This window comes from Centropristis striata, chromosome 8 (assembly GCF_030273125.1).
Source record: "Centropristis striata isolate RG_2023a ecotype Rhode Island chromosome 8, C.striata_1.0, whole genome shotgun sequence".
NCBI classification, from domain to species: domain Eukaryota; kingdom Metazoa; phylum Chordata; class Actinopteri; order Perciformes; family Serranidae; genus Centropristis; species Centropristis striata.
Genome location: NC_081524.1, coordinates 28,270,587 through 28,291,438, shown reverse-complemented (window position 1 = coordinate 28,291,438; position 20,852 = coordinate 28,270,587). Strand labels below are relative to the sequence as shown.

Sequence of the window (20,852 nt, the reverse complement as noted above, 5' to 3'; positions counted from 1 at the left end):
AAGGGAGGTTTTTTTCACCGCACCACCCTTCAACATTTACCAGTGAGGCTGTGACCTATCACACCATTGTCATGAAACAGCTTGAACTCTTTCCTTCTCCTCTCTTCAGTCCATTTATTACTGACACACACACACACACACACACACACACACACACACACACACACACACTGAGGGGCATGACTGAAGGCCTTCAGAGCAGAGATGGACCTTTTTCTCAGTGGGGAGCAGAGCTAGAAAGGCCAGCAGGCAGCAAACTTAAACAATATACACACACTGACAAACACATGGAGAGGCACAAACTCAAGGCAACAGTCGGCAGCTGGTTAGTGTAGCTTATCCTTAAGTCAAAACTGAATGCAGTGGGAAACTTGACAAATTCCTGGGATTCTGTAGTCACTGTTGGATGGCAAATCAATCAACAGAGACTTCAGGAAGTCACTGCAATTTTTTTGTTACCTTCAGACAGACAGACTAGGTTACTTGCAAAATTCCAACCACTTAAAAACGGGGATATTTTTTTCCCTAGGATGGCAAAGACATAACCTAACTTGCGACATGTTTTACATCACCAATGTAACCTAATTTCCAGTAGTTATGTCAGCTATCAAACTACCTCACTTCCTCTTAATGTGCATTTATTTTACTTTTTTAATGCCTAATACCTAACCTGAGGGAAGTAGTTTTGCAGTTGAGGATTGGGGACCTGTTGCTTCTCTCGCCACCAGTGAGGGTGCCAATTTTGGAAACCCTCCTGTGGGTCATACTTGACGATAAGAACAAATTACTTATATGGTTGGCCTGAACCTAACCAACCTATAATAGTCCTGGATGTGGGCCAGATTTACTATTGAGCATGAGAGTGTTATAAATCACCTTTTCTAACTCTCGCCAAGAAAGTAAATAAGTACATCAAAACACAGCAAGTGCAACACACAAAAACCTTGGCCCATTAAAATAAAATTACATATAAAGCATTACAAACGGTGAAACTTAGACGTGCTCCAAATGCAATGCAATTACATTACCAAAACAGTGCAGTCTTCTGAGATAATTAATATTCCCCTAAGAGTAATCATTTGTTATGAATAGATCATGATGAGGCAAACACGCTCAACAAAAGCAATGCTACAGGTCATTTTATCAGGCCTTATGTCTGTCTACAGTATACAGTAGCATCAACAGAGCTACTGCCCACCAAAACCCACGCACACTCCCTGCTGCACTCTGCCCACTCACTACAAAACAAAATGATGGAGACAGTGAGCATTCAGAACACAAGAGGAAGAGACAAAAAATGTATATGGTATCACACTACTTAGAGAAACATTGTAATTCCTTCATGAAAATTTAACACATGAAATTAGTATCAAATCTGAATTTAACCTCCATTTCTCCAGTACAGTTCTGGGAACCTTTCAGGAACTATACTGAAACTAAGATGCTGATTAAATGGGCATTTTTGGCAGATCCTCCCACATGATAAATGATATGGCACCTTCAAGGATTGTATGTGTGTCAGCTGCTCAACTCTTACTGTATACACTAATTACTAGTAGAAATTGATTAAATGAAAACACAACTTATTAGACTTCAGCTATTCCCTCATGTATATCACATGCCGTCCTCCTCCACAGCTTTCTTTATGTGACATAAGGGGCCTCAATAGGGCACAATACCCTAGGAAAATGTTTTAGAAATACCCTTGAGTTAATAAACAGCATGCAAGTAGTAAATATGAGGAGACGTAATTTCAAGTTCATAAGAATGCTTTATTGGAAAAGGTACTAATAAATAAGGAAGCTGTTATGAGGACAAGAGATTAACAAGTTTATTAAGTTAAGTTTAACAATTCAAGTAAATCTGTCAAACAAGAAAACTCAATTAAGACAAAATTCTACAAAAGCAAAATAACCAAGCAAAATAGGCAAAACTAGTAAGGCAAAACAGCAGGGACCAGCCCTACAATGAAAGCAAATAACAAAATTAGTCAAAAAAAATCAAAATGATGATAACTAAAGTAGAGAAATCAAAAGAAATACCTTTGGGCATCACAAAACCACCTGGTGGTTCGTCCAGGTAACACCTGGACGAGCACTTCTCTCAAGGCTTGAGTGTGAGAACAGCCGTTAGTAATGCTCAAAGAAAACTGAACAAGAAACAAGGTAAGTAGAAACAAAGTAAAATTAACAAAAGTTACCTTGAGGATGAATAAATTAACAACACCTCAGCAGAAACAGTGAGCTGCAGCACAATCAGGACAGGAGGGAGATCTCAACTGAGATCTTCCCTATGCTGGGAGGAAATGCACACCAGGTGTGTCTGGTTGCCAATTAAACTAGCTTTGAGTCAGAGGGGTGTGTCCAACAGGTAGGAGTCTGCAGGAATTCTCCACCTGTCACATTTAACACACCATTTCCCAAAAAGTTGGAACTGCTGAATTCAGGTGCATGTCCAGGGAGCGGCCTGGAGTGGCATGGTCCACCCCTGAAATCGGTTTGGCCACCCCATTATCCTAACCTATGGTCAGTTATCTGCACAATCAGAGGTGGGACTTCAGGCTTATTTTGGCTTATATATTGAATTTTGTAATCGAGGACTCGGAGGTTTGGAAGCTTTATATTACATTTGTAAGGTGCCACTGTGTTATGTTTGGTGGTTCTTTATATTTTAATTCAAAGACAAGAATATAAGACATTGTCGGGTACTGTAAGAATAGAAAGAGAAGGAGTGGTGAAGGTACCACTATCAAACGAAAACAGATAACCTAAGGCCATGAAATGCTAGCTTGTAAGGTAGATGGCTACATACCACCAAAAGATTGGTGGAGCCATTTTTACAGGGGTCCCTCAAGATATCTAACTAAGAATGGGTTTCGTGGGTACCATGAGTATGGTTTTAACAGACATGGCCATTTTATGCAAATTTTATGTAGGTTGTAGCAGTGTAAATATATGGCACCTATTTTCAAATGGTGCAATTTAATATTTCTAATGGTATTCTGATGTGTGTAGATGAATGCAAATACCTCATACCACTCCACTCTGTACACACCTATTAAAAAATTCTGGACCTGGGCATATCACTGGTTGAAATATGTCATCAGAAGAAGACATTTAATGTCATATGCTAAACAATAATGTGGAAGAGGGTGTGAACACCCTTCCAGCTCAGAGGGATATCACTCAGGAAAAACAGTCATACAGTTAAGTACAATAACAGTCTAAACAACTCCCCACAGGTCCAGATCACTCAGCTTGCAGCTGTTGACTGTAAGGAATTTACAGTGGATATTTCTAAGACCAAAAAGGATTTAGACTGATTTTCAGTTAGTTTTTCATAGAGTGTATAGTGGTATGAATAAGAATAAAGAGACATTATTCCAACACCTGAAGCGTGTTTACTTACCTTAACTAATATAATGTACTGTATAATAATATATTAATAATACATACCTATTCTCTTGCTTCCCTGCACAGGGTGGTCAGATAGCAGGTTTGACTACAGCAGCACACATATGACAGAGGCTACTGTGTGGTTTAACTTTATATACAGCTCCTTGCTTTTCCTGAAAATGCTTCACATTTTACAAAAGCTTTTATCAAGTATACAGCTGGCAGACAGGGTTAAGAGGTTCAGTTTCTGTTTGACTGAACGATTACAATGGGACAAAATGCCTCATGTCTGTTAATTGTCAGTTCCACATACTGGTTCAACCATCTGAGAATAAAGCTCTTAGTTGATATTTTTATGCACAACACAATAGATAATAGGAAAGCAAATAAAAAATACTCATTCAACAGCAGATGTGGGAAATGTCAAGAAATATCCAGACATGTTATCGCTCAAAGGTGGATAATAAGTATGCAAATTACAACTCAGAGAAGATCTTGTCAAACCCTGCCAGCCTTACTAACTTAGAACCAGAACTACAGTGGAGAGGTGATTCAGAAAGATGGACATACAGTATAGTTTCCTATGATGTGTTCAGTCTTAGATATTTACCAAAGAACAAGTAGTATAAGAGTGGGATATTTGCAGCATGACAAATCTACAGTACAAAGTTCCTGTCTTACATGGTAGGTGTATCTAAAAAATGAGAGTAAACTGAATATTCCTCAGAGAAAATTCAGATTTTTAATAGCTTGGGGTCACTAAAAATGAACACTAAAAATAGCTGTTTGGCTTATTGTCAGCTACCCAAATATATAATGACCTCAGAGTACCCCAGAGCATGACTGGATATCATTCAAGGAGCAGATTATTTTCAAGGGAATATACAGTACAGTCTCCTTCTCCCCTCCCACAGCCAACCTACTGTTTGACCTAATTTTAAAGTCTAGTTGTGTTTGTTTGCATGAAACAAACTGCCCTGCAATGAGCTGGTTGCTGTATAAGAGGCAACAGTGTAGCTGTTTCAGCAGAGGAGGTTAGAGAAGGAAGTAGTGACTCACCTGGTTCTACCTTAATCCCTGCACCACCCTGGCCTACTTTATTTCCTATTGTTCACCTCAGATGCCTCTCTCGATATCTATTCCAGTTACACTACTCGTTCTCTCCCTGACTCCCACGCTTCTCCCATCTCCTGATCCCTCCCCGCATTGCTCCCTCTGGTTATGCCCCCTCTCCCACCCCCACACTTCTCCTCTGTTCTCCATGCAACCTCATCTACTCAATTTTATATTTGACTTAATGGTTATACTTTAGATTGTGTCACACTTCCCAATGGTGAAGTAGTACAGTAAGTACTGCTGGTAAAAATAATCAATTACAGGGTATAGTATGGCCTACTGAGCAGCACTTGACATTGTCATTTATACCAATTGTCCACCAAATTGGGGGTTGGGAGCAGTGGATTTAAGGGGGAGATAGCAGGTCAATGCTACAAAGAAGTGGTGTACACCATATGAAAGCTGGTAATCTGAAGACTAATTTGAGATGCACCTGCGTGTCCAGTTGTTCAAGTCATAAATTCATTACAAGTATTAAGGTGTGTTAGGGTTTAGAACATAATGGTATGGCTTTATGAAGTTCATTGTCATGCTCAATTTTGTTATTGCAGAAAAATTTGGAGTGGTGCAACAATTTTGGTGCTGCACTTTGATGCATAGAAAAGGTTAAAAAAAAATCCTCCACAATATTACACCAATTGTGTCAGTTTTTCCTCTTGCTAAAAATGAATTCCTTAGATCTTCTAGTTTCATATGATACCAATACATACTCTGTAGTCTAAAAGTTGAGTCTGCTTCAGGCCCCGTTTACACGAGGACGTTTACGGGTAAAAACTACAAAATATTTTATCGGAAGTGCCTTTCGTTTAGACGGTGACGCCGTTTTTGGGGCTTAAAAACGCAAAAATCTGAAACCACTTTCCAAAGTGGAAAAGTTGAATACGCTCCGCCGTAGCGTGTCCGTCTACACTGACAAGACGCAAAACTCTGCTCAGATCTGCTCACGTCACATACATACTCCAGTACAGGGAAATAAACAAACATGTGGGATTATTTCCATGCGTTGGACCTTCAAGCTGCTCTGGCAGCTCTAATAAACTTACAGGAGTCTTTCCACCAAATGTACAGGATATGTACAGATAGTATTAGTGAACAGAGAAGGATCTGTAATTACCTCTATCACATTTTGGATGCACCGATTGGTCGGAGGCGAGCCAGACGGCTTTGGACCTGGGAGATCTAGTCGATGGTGGAGAACTTTGTGGAAGCAGTAGCTGATGAAAATACGTGGTGTGAAAACTTCCACATGCCCAAAGATGCTCTTATCGCTTTAAGTGATGCCGCCTGGCATGCATACAATCCAATTCCACACACTTTTGCGTCACCGTATGCACGCAGATTTCCTCCAGAAAGCGCTCGTCTAAACGCGGAATAAAAAAAGTGAAAAGTGAAAAGTGAAGACGCAACGCCGCTTTTGCGTCTTCTGTTCAGACCGTCATCATGTAAACGTAGCCTCAACCTCCAAAAGAAAAAGACCAGCTAAAGAGAGCTTAAGTTAAAAAAGGGATTTCACGAAAGTATTTTAAAATACTAGGTACTGATTCTAATATGAGCATAGGCATATTTGAGAGACACACAAAGATCACAAATGAACTTCTGTTAATGTTTGCTGTTTGCTATTGCTTGTCGTTTTGGCATTAGATCTGCTCTGTCTTGAAAACAACAAAAAAACAGAAAAAGATAAGCTGAGTTTGAAAGTTATGAAAGATATTAAATGGCCTGCTAGTTTCACTGCTGCTGTATTTACTGTAGAAACCTCATCATCATCGTTAGCTGTTATTTCTTAGCTTCGACCTGCACTTCCTAACCTCTTGTTCCCTTGTATCTACATATATGTACCAGTATGTTTCCTGACTTGATTTGTCTGGAGTGTTGTTTTCTTCCAGTTAGAAACCTTTAGTCTGAAATGCCACAAAGCCTCCCATGGAGCCTTAAGGGAAGCTGTTGATCGAAGTGAATAGTGCAGTCAGTGTGTGTCTTTGTGTGTCTAAACAAGGTAAAGAGATATCTGTTCAAGGCTGTCAGGTAAAAGTCTTGTAACTCCTGTTTTTTTGTTCTCGTATGGGCTGTGAAGACCCTGCCAACCTCATTATATAAACTATTTCGACTTCTGGAAACAAACAATTTTGTTGATGCATGCAGGGTTTTCACCCAGCAACTCTGTGTGACTGAGAAAGAAAAACTGACTTAAATGCCACATTTTCTAAAGTCTTCCATGACCACAACAGCCATTGTTAAAGTGAATTAGCTTATACTCCAGTGCATGCATGACAGAGAGGGCTTTGTATATTTTCCTACAAGTGTGGCTCTGCAGAGCTAAAGCCTCAGCTTGTATTCCATATCTATGATCATCTAGGTTCAAGAAAGGCAAATGCTTGTCTCTTGGGACTTTCCAGGTAAGATGTAGGCACACTGGGGGTAGAAAACAAATCACAATAACTGACAGCTCAAAGCTTCTTTTGTGCCGCGAAAACAAATTGCAGAGGAAATGTCTTGAAATATCCCAAGACGGAGTCCTTAATAAGTCATAATACACAAATTATTGTTCCTTAATAAGTCATAATGCATAAATTATTGTTCCTTATTAACTCATAATGCATGAATGATTGTTCCCTAAACGTCACACCTCAGGAGTTACTGTGTATACCTGTCAAGCTCTGTCCTGGCACAGCACATATGCTGATTTGCAACCAAAGATCGTATAATAGAAGTGGACATTGTTTCTGGGCCTGATAAGTGAAGACAGAGTGCAGGTGTCTTAAACTTGTATACTTTAAAATGGCCAGCAGGAGGTGGCCTTACTGGTTGCAAACATAAGTCTTATTGTTTTTGAAACCTATATGAAAAAATGTACTCTTCCCACTTGATGTATTACCTCAGTAAACACTTTTCGAATTAGTTTATGGTCTCAATTGCATTGAATTGTTCTTCAATACAGCATGATGTTCATTTTGTAAATTGTGGCTCCATTAGAGTAAAATTGATCATAAAGTAGTACGCTATAGAGTGGAATAACTTAACCAGGGCTGACACACAGAGACATAGAGACAGACAATCACGCTATCATTCACACCTACGGGCAATTTAGAGTCACCAATTAAACCTAAGCTGCATGTTTTTGGACTGTGGGAGAAAGCCAGAGTACCCGGTGAGAACACTGACACGGGGAGAACATGCAAACTCCACACAGAAGAACCACAATCCGGAGTCGAACCTCTTGCTGTGATGCAGCCTGGAATAACATGTAATTGCATGTCTATGGCCATGTGAACATTTGAAGTTTTGGGGGGTTTTCATCTTAGAACATTGACACTTTTACAATGTGCTTTTGTCAGCATTTAATTAAGGCTACAACAGGAATAATAAGAATTGAATGTGCTAATTAAACTTTTTATTGCTAATGTTAACCTGTGATCTATGCTGATAACTGACTCTTACTCCTTTGCACTACCTGTACTACCTCAGTACTATAGTCTGGCCCTGATTACTGCAAATAACAAAGAAAAAAATTAGTTCTCTGCAATAAATCAGTCTTCACTGTCTTTCTTTCAAGAAACAGCAGCATATAGGGCCATCCTTCATCCAGAATGTCTCTGACCTTGGCTTTTATATCAGCACTGGAGAGGACTCATAAAGTACTTTCCCTGAGCCCATTTGGCACTTTGTTGACATCATAGTCTTTGATAAGAGAAGGTGTATGTGTATAAATCATTTCTACTTACTATCTTTAACTTTGACTTTTTCTATTGAGGTCTGACAGCTCATTGCCCTTCATAGTCAATCATTACGGCTGGTGAATCATAGTTTTCAAAGATTGGTACATCAAGCTAGACTGTGATTGTTTTTCTGTGAGAAACAGGTGGTTTTCCATTTATTTCTTTTATATTTACATCTCTGTGTGCTTCCACGATGTCAGAAATGTACACCAAATTACTCCTTCTCTTCTTCTCTCCCTCTTCTTTTTGTCCTTCCCTCTTCTCCAACTATCTTTCCACCCATCTCTGTTTCCCTGAGTCATTTTCCTGGGCTCATGCCAACCTGATGGAGGTAACATGACTTTGAAGTAAGGCCCTGCTGATTGCTGTGTAATGGTGGCGGGGTGGTGTGGGAGTTGCCAGAGGCTGTAAGTCAACTCTGTGCAGAAGGTGTTAGTTCGGCAGGTCACCAAATTGCTCTGGGAGGAACATCACCAATATTTCCTCAGCCATTTGGCACAAGCTCCTCAAACGGTGACTCAGACCCGCAGCAGGCAGAGGAACGGCAGAGGAGATGACACTTCAGCCTGAGCACAAATGAACATACAGCTGCATTCATGCACATCTAAATCAGGAAAAAAAAGACACTCTGCCTGTATAAACACATACAGACCTAAAGCACTCACTTACACGCAAGGTGCAAAATCCACAAATTGCTGTCTTATTCACACTCAGGCATTCAGTATAACACGCACTCACAATAACATCTCCTTGGGGCTGCTTGTAAATTAGATTTAGGGAATCAACAAAGTGATAAAAATCCCAAACGGAATGTTGTTTGTATTTGCAGCATGGTCAGCAACATGACTGCTAACAGTGTCGCCTTGCTCTCTCACTTGGGTGCAATCTAATTTTACCCACTGCAAATAAACCATCTCTTCTAGCAACAAGCAAACCACACTTTCAAAATGCACTTAACGTTGTTGGAACATAAACAGAGAAACCCCGAAATAAAACAAAGAAATACAATACACATTAAACAGCTCTAGCATAACCCAAACTATCTGCAATAAAACAGAATCTTCATTCTCATGGCCGCCTGTGTGCGAAAAACCCATAACCGTAAACAGTCCAGCTGGTAATCCATTCAGAGGCCCCAGAGCTTTAGTATGTGTCAGCGCAGTGCAGAGCTGAGTGGCTTTAACGGGTCCTGGGATGCTTATGAAGGCCTGAGAGTCCCTCACCTGGATGTAATGGGCCCCTGATCCCGGAGACTCCCTCCTCTCCCCAAGGATGGACACAGAGAAGGATGCAGATTCAGGCTGACATGTGCTGGACAGATGTACCTGACTTAAGTGACTGAGGAGCACAGCAGGTATGCTCGTGTCCTGCGATGTTACTCATAAATGATTAATACTATCTTTGAAGGGATATTTTTAGTTAAGCGGACTGATGATGAAATGCAGGAGACTTTAAATTGTGTTGTATAATACTTTTTATATGATGTCCTTTTTTTTAACCATGCTAGCTGCATGTCTCAGTGTAGGTCTGCAAATATTTTTAGGGATGACAAAATCAGTGGATCTGTTGACCAGGCCCACACTTTGATCAAGACTAAAAATAACTCAACAACTATGGGATGGATTTCCCTGAAATTTTGTACATAAGTCCAAAAGGATGAATCATAATAACTTAAAGAGTCATTTTGAAGTTACACATTGTTGAGTTGTAATAGGGAGAACGGTGCATCTGTCATTCCTGTGCCTAGTTTCTACAGATTTTCCCTCTGGTGTTTTTTGGCTGCTCTTCCTCGGTCCTTTTGTTGTGTGCATCAGTTTCTCTGATGCTATAGTGTCTATAGTGTCTATAGTGTCACTGCTCAAAGCATGAGCGGAGTGTTGGTGTGTACACCACTAGCACCGGAGCTTTGGACCGGAGGGAGGAGGTTTTCAGTCCCAAGTCAGGGAGTTAATGCTCGTGGGGACCATTGCCACTGTCATGCCAGAACCAGAGCAAAGAAATGGCAAAGAACCCCAGTTCACAACCTCTACTGACATTATGGCAGAAGCAAGAGACTGAAGAGGATGTAACAGACGACAAGAAAACTGAGAAAAAAGACAGTGGCCAGGCAAAAAAATAAAAGGCTGCAGAGAGACACTGAGCTGGCCTTATTACTGTTGGACTAGAGAGTAATATTTGCTGTCTTGCTATGTCTTGTGTTGCTGCGCTTACTTGATGTTTGGCTGTGTTAACAAAGTTGTCGACTTGCTGGTTTTTATTGTAAGTAATGGAATCATAACAAATGGACTTGTACAGATTTTTATATTTACAACAGCAATGTTGAAGTAAATAGCATTATGTAACTGTAGGGGCACCAGATAGCAAAAAAGACAAATTCTACATAATTTTTCCTTACAAGATGGATAGGCACATATTTCTACAGACATGCATGGTTCCAAGGCAATGTATCGATGTAAGACTATGGTAATTCCCTGATAATCACATCATGAGGTTGACCTTTGTGGTTTTGAGAGAAATGTCTGAACAAACTGGATGGGGGGACATGAACCTTGGTACAATCTAATACTTCATTTTATGACTTAAATACTGCAGAATCAATCACACTTCAGCCTCAGCTGTAGCATTGTCATTGTAAGCATAATTATTTAGCTAAAAGCACCACTACAGCATCATAAAGATGCTAAACATGACTGAAGACTGAGATCTTCTTCCTTTGTCATTAATGTTCATTGGCACCTTTTGGACATATAATACATTCCAAGGATGTAATCAAATTATTCCATTACACCGGCCAAAATAATGAGATGGGGGGAGAATCTGGGATGATTAATATTTCTGTTCCACTTGGCATCATACTCCTCCACATGGTTCATGATGAGCTTGCAGAAGGCATTCTCAGTGGTTGCCACAGAGCCCAGCTTGCCTGAAGAAGTTCTCTTCATTACAGAGTCAGGGAAATTACTTTAATTAAAGCCATATTCACATGGTTGCATACACACAAGTAGAAAACCATCTTACTTACAGAATCTCTCTGCAGTAATCAGCTTCTCTAGACGTTTATCAACCCAGGGGGAAAAGCTATTGTGCAGTTAAAAACTACAAAATAAAAACGATCAATTGTGCTTTTGGAAACTACAAAAGGAAACAGTCGAGTAGTTGAGAAAACCGATTTGTTTCCCAGTAAAAGTGGCAGACAAGACAGTTCTGAAAAAAACCCAATCACACTGTCAACCTCCAGCAGTTTGTCACTGTCCATTTCTTACAAACTGATAAAGCTGTTGTCCGGAGGGCACCTTCTTATCAGAGAGCTCTGCTGGATAAATAAGCCTTCCAGTTCTTTCTAACAAGCCTTAACACACCCCAGGCTTTCACACAACTCTTTCAAATGTCAAAGAACATCTTCTACTGCTTGTCATGCTGTCTCTCATCGTCGAAAATTAGTTTTTTCCCCAGTCAAAGAGGACAATTAAGTCATTGTGCTCAGAACCATACAATTTTTATTATGTGGGCCAGTGTACTTGACAGCGCAGATGTGGGTGGCATTTTTGAAAAATTAGGTAACTTTTGTTTTCTTAAAAGAGAGGTGGTGGGTGAAGTAATCATGTTGTCACAGTTATCCGATACTTGTGAGGATACACTGATTGCCTAAATGGGTCATTTACACATGGTGCAAACAAATACGCCCGACTTCACATTTAACATCTAATAGAAACTCTTAACACGTAGCTGTCAGGAAACACAGTGCCAGTCGCTTTGGGCCAAGAGACATGAACTGAGAGAAAGTAACATAGTAATTTGAAGACGGATGGAAAGTTTCCAACCTTTGCACTTTCTCACTCTTTTTCTCTCTTTCTTTTCTTGTTTCCCTGTGATGATTCAATAATTGTAGCACACTTTCTGCTTTCTCATCCACTCTCCATTCTGTCTGTCTCTCTCTTGTGTATTTTGTTGTCCAGCAATATGGTTGTTTTAATCACACTACTGACTTCAGAATCTGCTGTATCTCACCTTGTACCAGGACAACAAGGCTAAAAAAGACATAACTCACTCTACCTCAAACTCCAGGGGCAGAGGGAAAGCCGAAGTGGGGAATTAGGAAAACAGCTGGTGCAACACTCACATCTAGTGGTGGTGAGTGAAATTGCAAGTAAAGAGTTCATGTAACCAACCCCAGGCACACATTGTTGCGCCATGAGCAAGAAATGACCGAGCCTCCCAGTTGTGCCTCCTCTGTCTGAGCTGCTAGAAGCGCCCATTTGTCCAGAACAAGCTGATGACTTCCACAGGAATAAAACAGCTATTTAGAATCACTTCATCATAAGTCCAATGGGCCGTGGAAAGGCAGCAGTGACTTTTCCATGACTCTACGTGTAACCGTGTCTGCCCGTCCTGACCCCTGGCTCTCCCTCCAAAACAAGTTCATGACATGTCCATTCCCTCTGTGCATCTATGCTGACTCTTAAGGTTCTACAGGGTCCATTTTCCTTTAAGTCATCATCTCTAACCACTGTCGCCAACTCCATCTCATCTGAGTAACAACTGCATCCCCACTCTGTCTCTGTGCCGTTTAATCCAACTGTCTGGCTTTCTGGGTTTGTTCTCATGTGTCTTACTGTTTGTGTTTTTTGCAGGTCTGTTCTCCATATGAATGAGGATTTCAACTTCCCCTCTCACATATAAAATAGTACCGGTTTGTCTTATCCTCTCACAGCAATTCATTTTGTCTTCTGTATTTCTCTTTTGTCACTCATATTTAATGCAAATTCTTCCGTCCCTTTGGCAACAACCATGCCGCATCTCTCTTTCTTGTTTCCTGTCTGTCTCTTCCTGTCTATTTCATCTCTCTAGCCATCATTTATTCACACGATTTCTTCTTATAATACAGATTTAAAGCCTACCCTAGTCCAGACAGCTGTGGTCAGACATGAGGAACGTTTTCTGTGCTAACTTGAGAATGAAGGCAGAGTTGCCTCGGTTTCTCTCATACAGCATGGCCACAAGCATCAATCACAATGTCCTCTCTGGGAAGGGGGATTTTTACTCTCATGACTACGTGCAACAACAAGGTTCTGCCGACAGCTGTTTGAAGTTGCTCCGAGGTGAAGACTACTGCTGCTGTGTTTAGGAAAAAACATTTAAAGGACATTAGGCGGCTTGGATCTGACTTCAAATGGAAACTCAATCAGGGTGTGAAAAGACTCTGACTGTGCAACAGCTCGCACTATTTGCTGTTGCTTGGAGTCTGGTTCTATTTGAGAGTGGCAGGCAGTAAAGGCAGTCGAGTTGTGAGGATCACCCTTGTAAACATAAGTTGGGGAGGAGACTTTGCCGTGCCAAATTCAAGATTGTAAACTAGAGGTGGGACAAAATATCGATACTGGAATTTATCACATCGCTTCCTCCTAGGATACATTATCAATACACTGCTGACAAATATCTAAATTTCTAATATATTGTTATGTACTTATGGTGCTTCTCGAATAGGCAAGGGTGAACTTACAGTTCAAACTTAATTTACACTGATTGAAAACCTTATATCAAGGCATTGTTGTATCCATCCAGTAAACATTTTACTACAGAACTGTTCTGCCCTGTGGCTGTTTTACTGGAATGATGACACATGTGGACAAGTAGCAGTCAGTGTGTTTGTGTGTTACGGAGGCACTAAGCTAAGACTCTTTGACCGTTGTACATTGTTTCATCTCAGTTGTTAAATTAGTTGTGACTGAATACATATTACTTTCTTTTCTACTTTTTAGGATTACTTTTCTTCTTCAGTTACACAGATATCTTGCAAGGTATCAAGTATTGCAGAATTGCTGTGTAGTGATTTCATTGTTATCGTGGACAACATATTGTGATAGTACTCTATTGTAGACTTTACTGGAAATGTGATGAATAATTTGAGTTTAATGAGTTGAGCTGGTCTAGAATGACTGAAATTTTGTGAAAATAGTCTTGCTTTAATGAGCAGATAATTCTTGATCGAGTGAAATAGTTAAACTGATCATGTTTGTTTTGTGCTGAGCTGACTTGAGCTGAGATAATCTGGCCGGGGCTGTGCTGAGTCGGGAGGAACAGTCCTGACTAAAAAAAAACGGCTGAGTTGAGCTAAACTATGAGCTAAAGCCCTTCTGTTCTGGGATGGAGTGGGTAATGTTGGCCGGGCTGCATGCAGCTGGGTTGATGAGATTCACAAAGTGGAGCTCTTTTTACCGCTTCTTCAAGGATGAGAGCACAGGCCTGATGATGTCATCGTCATGGTAACAACAGTCACTGTTTTAGGCTACAGATTCAAACCTTTCGCTGGTTACAGGAAGCTGCAGCAATCCATCAAAACTCAAAATTCTTTATTATGATACCTCCGAGGATGATAAAATCCTACACCTCCCATGCATTCATCCGCCCATTAAAACAGCTAAGGCTACTCTACAGGTCTCTGATGTGTAGTGTGTGTGTGTGTGTGTGTGTATGAGAGAGAGAGAGAGAGAGAGAGAGAGAGAGAGTATATACAGTATGCACAGACTTGTGCCTGTGTAAAATCATGCATGTATTAGTGTGCGTGCATGACTGTGTGTGTAAGTGTAAGAGAGATGGAGGGGGGAGATTCGCCTCATTGCCCACGCCACCAGCCGGATTCCCCCAGCGCTGGGCTCAAGGCCGGGTGCAGGGGGCCCTGTGTCTTGACCGGACGGCTGTCTGAACAGATGCCTGACAAGTTCATGAGGACCAGTGGCAGGAGATGAAACCACATTTCTCTTGCCACTTTGACTTCCCTCACACGCACACATCCATGCATATGAACTGAACAAAGACAGATACACCTTGACATGCAATATAGCAGCACAGAAATGGTGAACCCTCTATGAATATTTCAAATAACATGATTCGTTACAGAAACTCTTAGATATGCAACTCAATCATCTGTACTTTTTTGTTTGGAATCTTTCATGGGTTGATTGTGTTGTACCCGTTTCAAAAATGGACTTAAATTGAGCACAAATTAAATTTTGTGCGTTTTGACTTCAACTTTATTTGGACAACAGGCCGCAGCATCTGCTGCATTGTAGATAACTGAAAGGAAGAATGTTCTTGAAAAAAGGAAATAGAGGTACTGAAATTACATCCTCGGCAGATCAGCACTGCCTAAACTGGATGTGTGGTCACTAAAGATTTGTTCAGACACACAATCTGCTGCCAATGGCCAAGGGGGAGTAGTAATCAATTAGGTTCACATGGTATTGCAGTAATTATGTACTCCAATTTACTCCTGGAGGGTGGAGAGGGAGAGAGAACAGGGTGTGTGTGGGAGGGGGAGGAAGGGAAGGGAGGGGGGGGGGGGACCATTTCATGCTACTCCAAACCACTTCCATCCATGTATCTCTCAGATCATATCACATTATAGCGCCAGCACACCGATTCAAACTGGCACGTAAGAAACCAGGTCCATATTACCCCCTAATTGGTCATTTCCAGTGGAAGCATTGGTTTGCAAAACCTACTTCCAGGACAGGGCTTTCTTAAACAAGCAGGGGCTTAAGACAGAGGCTACATCTGGGCGGCATGCAGGCAGGCACGCCGACAGGCAGGCATTGATTGGGTTCGTCCCAGTAGTAAGTGGGCTGATTGCAGGGGAGGCAACACGTTACATCAGCTTTTAGTTTCCTATTTACCTTATGTCAGAGGAGAAAGGTATATACTGGGGGAGCTTCAAAGTGAATGGGGAGGCAGGCAGGCAGAGTGCATTTCAATTACAGTGTCCTTGACTGTGAAACTACACAATTCACTGATGCTACTGATTATAGAGCTAGGGCCCCCTAATGTAAAGTCTGGGCTGAATAGCTCTACATAGTGGAGTATTTTGCAATGGGGAAAAAAACTCTTGGCTTACCACAGTTTACTTGTCTGTATAAGTATCTGTTGATTGCAGGCATATACAACAGGTATACAAAAATCTGTGCCTTCCCTCACACATGCAAATGCAGCGGAGGAACCTGGAAATACTTTATCCCCACAGTACATCATGTGGACTGTGGATGTTTAACCTCAAACTTGATCCATAAATGTCTTCATTTTACACTTCTGTAGGGCCTGATTAAAAACACAGCTTTCTATTTCACACCTTTTGCTCTGCCTCGCCTGAGGACATTTCATGTGCAGGACCTTAATAGTAATATTTAACACAGATATATATCCACTGCTCCACATGTGCAAAAGTATGCACACATACTCACACATACTAGGCAGCAAGGGAGCAAGCTGCTAAGCACTGCCAGATTTCAATCATATGACTGGCTATTGGATTTCTAGCTGCAGGTTACTGGTGATGAGCAGATCCATATCGTAATAGATGCTAATGTGTAATTCCTGTGTGACTCCAGAGTGTGCATGTGTGTGTTAATGCATCCGTGTGTTTCTCTTTTTGTGTGTGCATGTGCCCTTTTGTGTGTATTTGTAAGCACACAGTGTTTTATGTTTAGACGCCTGTTGCTTGGTTTGGTTTGTGAGAGCGAGTTACTCCAGGGAAATATGAGGTTGCAGTGATGATTGTCAGACAGTCAGTGAATCAGTGAACAGTAGGTGACCATGGATCTGATTTCAGTCATATTTTTCTGGCACGGGGATGTGTTGAGCACAGGGGGGCAGTGTACTGTAAGGTTGGAGCAGCCCACGCAGCCCATCACGCTCCACATGGGTGAGCAGATCTAACAATAGACTGACTGTTACAGTGTTAGAGCCAGAGCTCTCCTCACCTCCACCAGCGGAAATCACTGACGGAATTTCTACAACTGGCAGAGTGCTGAGTGAGACCGCCACAGTGCGCTCGTAGAGTAAAATCCATCCACTTCACAGAGTTACAGTGCAGTATGAGGAATTAAAAGGTTAACTAAACATGTGTGAGTTTGGGCAGCTTGTTTAAAAAAAAGTCACACAGAAATGAATGAATGAATATCTCAAATGAATTATGTAACAGTAATTATTTTTAAGTACAGCATGAACACACAACAAGGTCATCTGAGGAAGAGTTTTGTGTGATTTATCGGAAACATGAAGACAAGAATATGAATAACTGTCCAACGCTGTAAGAGTGTGTGTGGGTGTGCACATATGTGTGACCGTCTGGATGCCGCTCTACTGTAATAACATCGGCAGGTGGCCCAGCAAGCCCTCTACCCACCCCATCCCCTTTGCCCCCACCTTTTCTCTCCGCAACACCGCAATGGAAAGCAGGTGTCCGGCCCTGGTCTGGGGACAGAATTGAATTAATGTGCAAAAACAAATGACTCCATCAGCAGCGTCTAGAGGGGCCGCAGTGACAGGCCTGCAGTCTCATACAGCCCAAAGCTGAGCACCCTGTCACCCGACACTGGGCTGACCAGGCTAATATCCACACCTATTACACAAGGATTCATGGGAAAACAACAGCCAGGGCCAAAGGTGAGGATGAGAAAGGGGGGAAAAGCAGAGAGCAGGGAGGAGGTGTGGAGGTTAGGGAGGACAAAGCTGTATTCTTAGAAATACCTAGAGATCTCATTTAGGCTGTAACGGCCTGTTTGTCTGTGGTGAACATCCAAAAAGGAGTGTGTTAGTCCCTGCAATCTGCAAGGCTTTGAGGAAATGTTTTGTCTAATTGGAAGCGACGGTAGTCAATACACAGGCGGAATCCCGCCCTTGAATGACATGCCCAACTCTAATACTGTCTCCAATTTCAGGATTACCCTGATAATAACTGAGGCAGCCATTTCCAACATACACACGCACACACAGCCAGGCTCACAATACACACAGGCAGTTCTGGCATTGACATTGCAGCAGGGCACAGAAAGTAAATGTCTGAAACCATTAACTGCATTGCCTCCAATGAGGCTCTCTTGGCAGGGTGCTCATGAGAACCATCTAGAGGAGCTGTAAAAATGACAAAGTCAATATCGAAGATGACCGCAATTACAGGCTTTCAGGGGACCAGAGTCATTGGTCTTCCTGAGAAGTGTGTCTGCATATGTGCTGTGAACTTCTTTTTTAATCGTTCTATTTATTAGAGGTCGACCAAAACTTTATCTGAGAAATAAAAAAAGTAGTCAAAAGTTCTGGTAATCAGAATATGTCCAAATGAAATGACAGAAGAAAACCTTTCCTGTTCTCTGACTCTTCAATCTGCATCACCATGGTTGAAGTGCTCCCCACAGCGAATACCATTCACATAAATAGGCTGCTAACAGCAGTAAGATCTAGAATGTACGATGGCTATATTTACAAATGTTTCCAACCAGTTTCCAGGCAACCAAGGGCTTTCCCCCATGACGATACATCCACCCCCTGCTACCCATCCTCGCTCCTTTTTACCCTCACCACCACTGTAGCTTCCACTAACCCCTGGTAATCTTATTATCTTCCATCATTATACCCTTCTCCCCAGAATAAAAGCAGCCGACCAGAACTGACATCCCTGAGACTCCCTTGCCCTCGACTCGCCCTCCCTCTTTTCTATCATTTGGTGATTTGTAACAAACTACACCCTCCCATTGCTGCTGGAACTCAGACTCAACTTTCTGTCACTTCAAATACCAGCTGAGGGGGGCGGATGGGTTCGGACAGAGGCCACCATATCCCGTAACGCTCAAGCCAACAGCCAAACTTTGATATTGGGGATTAAGCTCCCGTCGGGCTGGCATAACATGGCGAGGCAAAGCGAGGCAAGGCGGCCCCGTAATTTCAGCCCCCTAATTTGTGAAAAAATGTGTGGAATGACATCAGCACCTATCAAAACAAGACAGAGCGGGGGAGGGGAAAATGGAGGGTGTCCTGGGGATTCTCGCTGGCCGACAGTGGCTGATTGAGTCGGGGTGTGGTAGTGATGAGCTTAAATGTTATGGTCTATCAGGGCTGCAGTCTGGGCAGCTCAGGCAGACATGGGGGGTTAAAGGGTGGGCTGGATGGGGATCAGATAGGGGGGAAAGGCATCTCTATTTCCTTCACCCCACTAAATCCCAGCTGATGTTGGAAAACCAGTGGCCCGGCATGTGGGGGATGCCAGGGGGTCGAAGTGAGGAGGGGGGGTCAGGGGCAGTTATCAGCTCTGATAGCATTATCTGGGAGCAAACATGGAACACGCTGGGTTGTGATGTATAGGGGCTGAAAAGGTTGGACTGTGGTGCGCAGCAGGCCGGCCACTGTGTTACGTACAGGCCCGTCTGCATTTTCAGACTCTCACACCGTCTAAAGATATCAGCATTTCACACTCTCTCACACACACTCTCTCACACACACACACACACACACACACACACACACACACACACACACACACACATCATTCTTGGCCCAGTGAGTTCATCAGCAATAGATCTGTCTGGATCAGTGGAGAGAACATCAACAAGCTTATTCGCTTTGAAGGTGCCCTTCCTTTTCAGTCATTAACAGGTAACAAAACAACTTTCTTTTAATTAGGTGTTTTAATACTTACGTCTGCTCATAGGTTACAGTAAAAGTTATTATTTGATCATAGATATAAAGTTGCCATACAACATAAAAATCAGCACCACTAAAGAGAAAGCTGTCAGCTCTCATTTAAACAAATTCCTGACTTTTTCCAGTGACGTAGTTTTTAATGGTATTGGCAGTTGGAAGTGTTTACAAGGGCAGGGATTTGATGGATCACCGAGCTGCCATCCTTCATTTCTCTATCTGTGTTGCTCCTACTATCTTTCATCACTAAATTTATGACCTCTCTGAGAGGTCATCAACAGGGTTACACATTTGGCATTCCCAACACTGAAGAAGTAGAAGGAATGGGAGAGGGGGTTGGTAAAGGGAGAAGAAAAAGACTGAATGGTAGGTAAGGGAGTGAGGAAGAATGAGGGATCAGGAGGGAGAAAGCGAGATAACAAGTGGGAGAGAAGTGCTGATGTCTGTAGGTCAAATGCCTGAAAGCAGCAAACAATAAAATGGAGGCCCACCTTTAAAATGTGATAAGAAATTGCCCTAAGTGTGTGCTGTATATCACACGGACCCTGCTCTAACTGTCATGTTTTGACCATAGATGGAAGTTTTCCACACACATGGCAGGTGTTTTTCAATCCAAGCAAGTGCAAAATTGTTTTAATTCCCAAAAATGTGGTGAATGTTCTGGCCCTGCTTGTGACTTAAACTAAGGATCTTGTATCATTCCAACCAATGAAGAATAAACCGACTCACTTCTGTTGAGAGACAAATGTAGGCTGCAATGAAACACAAAAATATAATACAAACAACAGGATAATCCATTTTAAAAACAGAGATTCATTAGTGTCTGATGGACTTGCTGAACTTCAGTGTAAGTTCTTCAATTAAACTGTGAAATGCACCTTTTCTAAAGCTGAACCCAAAGTCAACACATAACTACAAAGAGAACAGGGGCACAACTGTTTGGCTTTTATTTCAAAACCCTCTCAAAGCCCTCTAATCACTGACTTACATCAAAACATTCAGGAGTATGGCTTAATTAGCCAAAATCAACTGGGCCTAAATTGCATTTCTGTGCTGAACACAGTGGAATTCACATTCCGGACCGAGGCACTTCAAGAAGAACTTCAAATATCAACAAAACACCATACAAACTGTCAGAGCAAATCAGCTTCTTTGCTCA

At 41.8% G+C, this 20,852-nt stretch overlaps 1 long non-coding RNA gene across 1 annotated transcript; it reads right to left on the bottom strand.

Moving 5' to 3' along the window:
* Nucleotides 1–1,751: 1,751 nt before the first annotated feature.
* LOC131976538 (uncharacterized) lies at nucleotides 1,752–2,341 on the bottom strand. Its single transcript, XR_009394807.1, has 3 exons — nucleotides 2,201–2,341; nucleotides 2,043–2,109; nucleotides 1,752–1,962 (listed from the first exon to the last, which is right to left on the bottom strand). It is a non-coding gene; the product is annotated as an uncharacterized LOC131976538 (long non-coding RNA).
* Between the last annotated feature and the right edge of the window lie 18,511 nt (nucleotides 2,342–20,852).